Raw genomic sequence first — 10,374 nt, 5'->3', positions numbered from 1 at the left:
AAGACCTTTTGCCCCACTCGGAGGTTTCTAGTGCATATGCGTTTATCATGTCAGCGCTTGGTGCACTCTTTATAAATCTTCGCATTCTCATATGCGTTGACCCTTCATTCTTCTAGCTCGACCAACTGCAATTTTCGTGCTTCCCTACTTTCTTCAAATCAAAATTCAGTTTCTTGACTGCCCATAATGCTTTATACTCCAGTTCCAATGGAAAATGACATGCCTTGCCAAATACCAACGCATAGGGGACATACCTATTGGTGTTTTAAATGCGATCCGGTATGCCCACAACGCATCATCAAGCTTGCCCAATCCTTCCATGAAGGTTTTACTACCTTTTCAAGTATCAATTTAATTTCATGATTGGACACTTCAGCCTGGCCATTTGTTTGCGGATGGTATGCGTTGGCCACCTTGTGGAGGATATTGTACTTGCGCAGCAGCTCCTTTATATTGTGATTAATAAAGTGTGATCCTTCATCACTGATGATGGTACGGGGAGTTCCAAAACGAGTGAAAATATTTTTCTTGATGAACTAGGAGACTACCACCGTATCACTTGTGGCGCATGCAATTGCCTCAACCCACTTGGAAACGTAATTGACGGCCAATAAGATATAATGCTTGCCATGCGAAGGAGGGAATGGTCCCATGAAATCAATCCCCCAGACGTCAAATAATTCAAGCTCCAAGATGGTGTTCATTGGCATTGCGTTCTTCCATGAAATGTTGTCGGTGTGTTGACACCGATCACATTTCATTGCGTAGTCAGCAGCATCTTTAAATAATGAATGCCAAAAGAGTCCACTTTGCAAAACTTTGGCTGCAATACATTGTCCTCCAAAATGCCCTCCATATGGAAAATCGTGGCATTATGACAATATGCGTTGTTGAGATGCATTTGGTGCACATAATCGAATGATTTGGTCTGCACCTCTTCTATACAGATTCGACTCATCCCAATAATAGTGTTTGCATTCATGCTTGAGCTTCCTCTGTTGATGGTAGGTGTAATCTTCAAGGAATTGTTCACAAACCAAATAATTAACGATGTCCGCATACCAGGGCAATTCTTCTATGTAGAACAGCTACTCATCCGGAAACACAACACTCACTTCAGATTCATTGTTGTCAACCTCAGGATTCTCCAATCTGGACAAGTGATCCGCAACTTGATTCTCTGTCCCCTTCCGATCAAGAAGCTTCGCACCGCCTTCATGCTGGTTAGAGGTGGAAGCTTTTCAATTGCGTCGATCTTTGCTTTGTTCACCTCCAACTCTTCCTGGGAAACTTTGTGTCCTAACATTATACCTTCTTTCACCATGAAGTGACATTTTTCCCAGTTGAGCATCAGGTTCGTCTCTTCACATATTTTCAGAATTTTCTCCAAATTGGCTAGGCAGACTTCATACTTGTTCTCATAAACGAAGAAGTCATCCATAAATATTTCCACTGAGTCCTCGAGATAATTTGAAAAGATCACAATCATGCATCTTTGGAACGTGCTTGGCGCATTGCAGAGGCCAAATGGCATGCGACGAAAAGCAAATGTCTCATATGGGCAGGTGAATGTGGTCTTGTCTTGGTCTTCAAGAGCTATCATGATTTGATTATACCCGGCATATCCATCCAAGAAGCGATAAAAATCGTTCCCTGCTAATCTATCTGGCATGATCAATGAATGGCAAAAGGAAGTGATCTTTCCTTGTGGCCGCATTCAAATTGCGATAGTCCATGCAGATGCCCCATCCAGTGATGATCCTTTATGGTATTAATTCATTGTTCTCATTTAGGACTACCGTCATTCCGCCCTTCTTCGACACACATTGCACGGGGCTGACCCACGTGCTATCATCTATGGGATAGATAATGCCCGCATCCAGCCATTTGATAATCTTCTTTTTGACGACCTCCTTCATCGCAGGGTTAAGTCTGTGTTGATTTTCAATAGTTGCTTTGTGGTCGTCCTCGAGACGAATGTGGTGCATGCAGTACGCGGTGCTGATTCCTCTGATGTCAGCGAGCGTCCAGCCAATTGCTCGCACATGTTTCTTGAGAATGCTCATCAATACATTCTCTTGATCTTCGTTGAGCGCAGAGAAAATTATCACTGGCAGCTTCTCATTCTGCCCCAGAAATGCGTACTTCAAATGTGTTGGTAGGGTCTTCAGTTCAAGTATTGGTGGTTCCACCAGGGAAGGTTGCATTGTTTTTCTTTCTTCTTTTGGCTCTTCTTCTTGTGTTGCGATCATTTCTTCTTCTTTGTTTGTTTTTTATGATCGCATTGCAGGCAGCTACGGATGCGTTGGCATCCTTTTCTTCACACTCTTCATCAGACTTTTCTTCTTCAATCAAATTCAGGTCATCGTCAGAATCTTGTAGGTCTTCCTCATCCGGGAATTTCATGGCACGAATTATATTAAATTTGAGCTTTTGTCCGTTTATGCTCAAAGTGATTTCTCCCTTGTGTACATCAATTTGAGCACGACCCGTTGATAGGAAAGGTCGCCCCAAAATGATGGGCACATCTTTGTCGGCCTCATAATCTAGGATGATGAAGTCAGCTGGCAAAATAAATTTATCAATTGTGATTAGCACATCCTTCACCTTACCTTCTAGATGAACCATAGATCTGTCAGCCAATTGGAGAGTCACTGATGTGGGCACAAGTTGCCCCACATTTAATTGTCTAAAAATTGACAGCGGCATCAAATTTATGCTGGCCCCCAAGTCACACAAGGCTTGCTCAATATAGAGTCCTCCTATGGAGAAAGGAATAGTGAAGCTCCCAGGATCGGTCATTTTCGGTGGAATAATAGATTTGAAACTTTGCATTAATGCCACCGTGATGAATTTCCCAGTGCCTCTTTTCTTAGTTACCATGTCCTTCAGAAACTTGGTATAGGCAGGCATTTCTTCAATCGCTTTACTGAAAGAAATGTTAACATGTAATTGCTTTAACATAGATAAGAAGCGTTGGTACTGTACCTCTTCATTTTTCTTCTTTCTTAGCCTTTAAGGGAAAGGTGGTAACTGAACTTTCACGGCTCCCGTTTCATTTGACTTTAAGGTCGACGCAACCTCAGGTTCCACTGCTTCATTTTCTCTTTCTTTTTCTTGCGTTACCGCAATCTCAGGCTCAGTTGCGATGGAAGTTGTTCTACTATGCTCCTTCTTTTCCCCTTCCACAGTCTTTCCACTGCGCAATGTCACAACCTGACATTGCTTCTTACCTGATCCCCCTGAGTTGGTTGAACTTGGCAATGCCCCTTGCGGTCGACTCTTCAGCTCATTCGCAATCTAGCCCATTTGCAATTCGAGGATGTGGATGGACGTAACCTGACTTTGAAGCACTGTCTCGTTTTTCTCTATATATTGCTTCAATAGGCTCTCTAGAGGAGAAGATTGTGTTGGTTGTTGTGAGCTACTTGCTTGGTTGCTCTGCTGACCGTCGTTGCGTTAGAAAAATCCTTATGGCCCTTCTTTTTGCGCCACAGATTGAAACTTTTGTTGTTGATTCTTCCAAGCAAAACTGGGGTGTTTCTCCACCCGGGGTTGTAAGTGTTTGAAAAGGGATTATTCTTTACAAAATATACGGACTGTGGATTTTTTGGGCAATCTTCCATCGCATGCCCATCGCCGTAAGTCGCACACCTTGCGGTGTTTTGACTTATTGCGTTAATTTGCCCACCTTGCGGTGTTGGGCTGCTGATCGCCATTCTTTGAATCAAATTCATCATTGCGGTCATTTGGTTTTGTAATGAAACAATGGCACCGTTATTTGCATCAGAATCTTTGAGTCTCAATCTCTGGTCCTGTCTCTTATACACATCTAGATGTGTATAAGAGACAGGCATAGTCCCTAATGGGCCTATTGCGATCGTTTGCCAACAGAATCGGATTCGCCATGACATTATTATCATTTGGTGCTCCTCCTCCAGGCTCCCTGTCTCTTATACACATCTAGATGTGTATAAGAGACAGCGCTGGTACTGTCCTCTTCGTTTTTCTCCTTCCTTAGTCTCTATGGGAAGGGTGGTAACTGGACTTTCACAGTTCCTATTTCATTTGACTTCAAGGTCGACGCAACCTCAGGTTCTACTGCTTCATTTTCTCTTTCTTTTTCTTGCGTTACCGCAATCCTCCATCGCCTGTCTCTTATACACATCTAGATGTGTATAAGAGACAGTCGTTTTCCAACAGAATCGGATTCGCCATGACATTATTATCATTTGGTGCTCCTCCTCCAGGCTGCTCCGTCATCTCTTCTTTATCGGATTGTGGTTGTTGTTGGCGGTCTCGTAGTCCTCTTCGAAATGTTCTCTCAATCTTTTGGTCTTAGTTCGCCAGAGATTGAGAGTTCTGCAAAGAAATCACAAAAATTACTATTAACAACTATTTTGCCGAAGTCCCCGGCAATGGCGCCAAAAACTTGATGCATTATTTTATGGATGGAAATATGGATGGTATACGTTAGTGGATTGCGTTGTGCACTCAAGTTTCCCCAGCGGAATCCCAGTGTAAATTTCCCTGAGTTTCTTGGTAAGTTCAGGGTCGAACACAGGGACATGTGAAAATAGTTACGTTGGTAATATTTATGAAAACTTTGTGGTGACCAAGTAAATAAATAAGTTTTGGGTGTGTTGTTGCATTGATGAAAAAGAAGTATATAAAGGCGGTGGATTTGAGAAAGATAGTTGTGTTTATAGATGCAATGAGTAAGCGATGAATGGGTTGAGAAGATCGTTAGCTAGCGTTACTCGGGAATGCGTCAAACCTTGCGATCATGTTACAACCATGCATAGTAAGTCATTTCCCAATGTAAATGCGATGCTCCTAAGTCTAGGACGCATGTGTTGAATACAAAATATCCATAGAGCTTATCTCTAAGTCTCTGCTCTTGTCCTATGCGTTAATGCAAAATGCATGAAAGCAAGGTGACCGCATACAATCTTATCTTATTGCTAAGATGCATGCGATTCGTTAATATCAAATTGTGCTCATTTCTAAGCGCTTATCTCCCGTTTATGCGTTTTAATCTGGTTCTTCCAGACCTAGATTCTGACCTAACCTTCCCAAGTCTAGATCTCGTCTTTAGACTACCCTCTCGAGTACCTCTAATAGACGAATGAAGCATACATAAACAAGATAATCGCAAAGATTAAGATTCCCTCGTTATGCTTGCTAACTACTTCTTAACCCATTCAACTAATCTAGCTACTCATGCATAAATAACAAGGAGTAAACAGATATAGGGAAAAACATTCCATTCTTATAACTGAGTTGAGTACAAAATGACAATGGAAAGTAAAGGTAGAGAGCCTGGTAGCAATTCCTTGCTGACCGAGGCTTTTTACACTGAATCTCTATTCTGATCTACAAATGTTCCTGCTTCCACAGGTGTCGTCCCTCTCTCTATCTTGGAGCTTTCAGTGTTTTCCCAAGCTTACCGGAACGATCTACCGGCATACCTTCTTCCTCGCGGCCTTAAAAATGGAAGGAAACTATGGACAGAGACGTGAACTTGTAAAGTGATGAAGAAATCGACTGCTTAACCCCCTCTTTGAAGAATGCACTTGGTATTTATAGAGTTTCCATGGTGAAAGGCGGTCGGCTTCTCTCTCCCAGTTGTACGGATGGGACAGCTTTAATTCCTGATTGACGCGCCAGATGATTGTTACCGATAAAGCTGAATGTACTTTGTGACCGTTATCGGCTGTCAACTTAATTTGGATCCGACTGTCATCATCTTTCTTTCCCATCTCTCTTAATTATCCTTTCACCCAGATGTGCCCACTATGTTGCGCTGACCAAATTGGGGTGATTCTTCTTGGGCGAATGTTTGCGAGCACGCAAAGTCTTGCGGTGAAGTTGTGCTCGACCAATGTACTCCTATGATCACAATCTTTACATTGCGTTAATGCATATTCTGCACAAAAATGTAAAGATCAACTGCTCTAATGCGTTGGATGCATGCGACCGCAATATTATAGAATTTATGCTTAATGGACGTAATTTAACATATTTCATCAACGCAATCCAACATTGTTTAAGAACTTAGAATTATGATAACGTGCATTTCTGCCCGTTATCAGTATGCCAATTAGATTTAAAATCCCACCATAGGAAGCATGTTACATGCATTGAAAGTATGTTGTAATCTGTTATAATATATAGTATGCATGTTAGGGTTTCTTGTATTTAATATAAGTGTTATATTAAATATTGAATGCCTTTATGTATGTTATGGATGTTTAGCATGTCTAAAGTTTTATAAGTTGTTATAAAATTGGATTAGACGTTTAAAATCCATAAACAACAGTTGCATGCTCATGTAGGTTGGCCACCTTTTTTAATAGTTAAAACTTATAAAACTCGGGTTACAAACTCAACCGATATATAATCCTGTCTATGGCTGGGGGTACTTAAGTTGACGGTTTACGAAACGTCTCCTACCTGGGATTATGGCCGAATTATTGAGCGTTGGTAACCGATTTTATGAAGCCTACGTGAGTGATGTGAGGTAATAAAACTGTCTCTTATACACATCTAGATGTGTATAAGAGACAGTTCCTATGTTGTGCTTGCTTGTCATTTTTAGGCGACATAAGCTAGTCGTTTGATGGCGGCTATCCCCTCGGAGAGTTGTAACATAGGATTCGGAACAACCCAGGCTTCAGTAAAATGAATACTATCTTATAGCTGTCTCTTATACACATCTAGATGTGTATAAGAGACAGCCCTGGAAGTGACCTCCATTCGGAAAAGTGTTTTGTATGAGTCAATAACAAGGTAAACGGAGGAAGTAGTTCATAGTAAGTGGGTGAAGGATATGTGTCAATATATCCTACAATCTCCTCCATTAGTTTGAACCATGAGATTCCTATGTTGCACCTGCTGGTTTGCTTTAGGCGGCCCTTGCTAGTCGTTTAACGACGGCTATCCCCTCGGAGAGTTGTAACATAGGATTCGGAACAACCCAGGCTTCAGTAAAATGAATACTATCTTATAGTTCCATCTTAGATATTGTCTTCTATTTAAGAGGCATATTCATACTGCCCTATAAGATCTGAAAATGGTGGGTCACACTTACAAGAATTACTAATTGTTAGTAAAGATCTTGAGCGAAAACGATAACTAAACGACTACAAAAATAAGAGTTACTCCTGAAGGAAATCGAACACGCGGATTTCTATAAGCAGCAGAAAGATCATTCCAAATTACAATCATATATGAACTTTACAATTACAATCATAAACAGAAACATAAGGTTATGCATTCATTACAGAAATTATAGCATGATACTAAAAATGATCAAGGAGAAATGCTATACACATTTGTAGACTCATCGCCAAGCTCCTTGATCATGAACGCTCGAACATAGCAACACAACAACCTCGTACGCTCGTCCAATGCGACCGCTATACTACACGAACAACGCTCACTCGAACTCAGTGATTGCCTAGGTCACGAACAGCACGAACGACCTTCGCAGAACCTCGATGGTGTCGAATTGAGTATGACACCACCAAGAAGGTTACCTTGGTATTCTCGGTGTGAGAATCCAGAGGGTGGGCTCTATGTGGACTTGGTTTCAGGCAGAAGACGGAGGAAACACAATCGTGTAAATGATTGAGCAAATGGGAGAAGACTGAACCTATCGTATAGGTCGATGCCCAATCGATTAGCAAAAGCTAAGAGATCGTCTAGCAAAAGCTATGCGATCATTTAGTTCATCACTTAGCTAAGTGTCTCGCCTACAAATACTACACGATCTTTTACCTTATCCAAGCTGTCGCTTAGTAAATCCTATTTACTTGACAACTTTCGTGAGATTTTGAGAGAAAAAAAATCTCAAAACACAATTTTGTAAAACTTACACATTTCTAAAAATAGGAAAACATTTTTCCTTTTATCTCACGATTACCATGAAACCACCAATAACCTCCCACTCAATTGGTTATTAGAGAAAAAGAATTAATTATCCAATAATTAATATTATTATAAATATAAATGATAACTAACTTATCATACTATATTTATAACCTATAATTTTAATATTTCATCTCATGAAACATATAAACCATAGCTCGTTTTCTATTTCATGGTACTTAATGTAAATCTCATTTACATTAATCCTCCATTATATGTATCTTATACATCATACTGATCATATCATATATAATTGAATTACCTCTTGTCAATTTGAACATTTCAAATTAACACCAAGAACTGATCCTCAACCGAATCCATTGAGCTACCAAGGGGACCTTATGGACCTGTAGCTTGAAGCTCTAACGGTACGTGAATAACTGACTAAACTCTTTAGTCACAGGATCTACCATCCGTTAACTGTCAGGCACTCCACTAAAGACCGACAACTAAACTCTCCTTACCACAGATATATTTTGTGTCCATCTTAACTAATCAACAGTGCGACAACCCTTCACAGATCGTTCGTAAGTATAGCTCGGCCAATAACCGTTATGCCCCTGTAGTTACATCTAACTCCTTAAGTACCACTGATCCCTCTAATGAATATAAGTCATAGTCCTACTATGACTGAGTTCTCTCTTCCAAAGAGAAGTTGTGGCCACTATGTTCAAGCCCTGGAATCAGCCCTTAAGGGAGAAATCTCTCAACTTATCCCTGCTTCGGGAAAGAAGTAAATTTCATCTCGTGTATTGAGTTCCCAGCTCCCAGATTAGACAAGTCCCCAAAAAGTTAGGCATGTTGAGTTGGCAATCTGGTCACTCTCACCCATACTAATCAAAGGACTGCCCTCAAAGGCAAGAGTTCCCAAAACACTCAGGATTGAGGTCGTGTCACTTATGGTCGTTTAGGTGAGATGTAAGTCTCTAGTATCAACAACATTATATACAGAGTCTAGTCATCTCGTGGTCCAGTCTTATACAAACTCTTTGTATAGGACACCCTCGCTAGCACGTCTCCACATGAATGGTCAGGATCTACCATCTGTAGTAGTTTACAACACTTGCAAACCTCTACAAAGCGGGTTGTATCCGTAGTATCACCAGGATCAGGTATCCCATCTTAACTTCTTATACTACAGACCTATTTTGGTTATCACTTAAGTCATGATCCACTTGTATATCACATATACATGCTTAAGTTTACATAAGATAACCATGGAGCTTTGTTTATTGGATATGAGTTAAAGCCAGAATGAAATAACAGTTATTTTATTCATCAAACAATGTGTACCATTATAAACAACGAGACTCCGGGAGAATTAGAACACCAATCCCAACAATTTCAGAGATGGTGTTTGGTCAAAATTGTTTGCTTTAGTGAAGGAGTATCTGACTGCCCGTCGATTGCACATATTCTGACTCACTAAGGTATCATTGCAAATAAATAATGGTTATGGGTATACTATTACTTTTTTCTAAAACTAGATTTTGGATTTAGTTACAATTTGCTAATTAGCATGTCGAATTCTTCTAGAATACTCACTTCCGATTTAAATAACAGTAAAATCAAATCAACAAACAAATTACTAGCGGTTGATTACACCAAAAGAGTTTTAACAGAGGATTGTCATCCATCTCCCAACTCATTTAAAATTTTGAATTATGTAGATGAGAATGCAGAATTCGAACAACAAGTTAAATATGATTTACTTGTTATCGAAGCATGTTTAGTGGAAAACAATAAAATCTGGATAATTTATTCAGGTGCTGTTAATCATGTTTGTACTATCTCACAGGAAACAAGTTCTTGGAGACAGTTGACAGAAGGTGAAACAATCTTTTAAGGTTGGGACTGGGGAGGTTGTTTCAGCTAAAGTAGTGGGAGATATGAAGTTATTTATAGGAGATAAGTACATTTATTTGAAAAATGTATATTATATTCCTTCTATGAAAATGAATCTAATATATATCTCTTGTTTGCTAGAACAAAATTATAAAGTTTATTTAAAAAATGATGAAGTGTTCATCAATATAGCAAGTAAATAGATCTGCTCTGCAAAATTAGAAAATAACTTGTATATGTTAAAACCAACTGAGGTTAAAGCCATATTGAACATAGAGATGTTTAAAGCTGCTGAGACTCATAAGAAAAGGAAGATTTCTCCAAATGCCTATCTTTGGCACTTGAGACTGGGTCACATAAATCTCAACAGGATTGAGAGATTGGTTAAGAGCGGTCATCAAATAAGTTGGAAGACAGTTCATTACCACCATGTGAATCCTGTTTTGAGGGTAAAATGACAAAATATCTTTTTCTGGAAAAGGTCTTAGAGCCAAAGAACCCATAAAGTTGATTCACTCAGACCTTTGTGGGCCTCTAAATATTAGAGCAAGAGGAGGGTATGAATATTTCATCAGTTTTATAGATGATATTCCAGGT

This window comes from Benincasa hispida, chromosome 12, assembly GCF_009727055.1.
Source record: "Benincasa hispida cultivar B227 chromosome 12, ASM972705v1, whole genome shotgun sequence".
Classification (NCBI taxonomy): domain Eukaryota; kingdom Viridiplantae; phylum Streptophyta; class Magnoliopsida; order Cucurbitales; family Cucurbitaceae; genus Benincasa; species Benincasa hispida.
The sequence above is the reverse complement of the archived record's forward strand: the minus strand, read 5'-3'. Positions refer to the sequence as shown.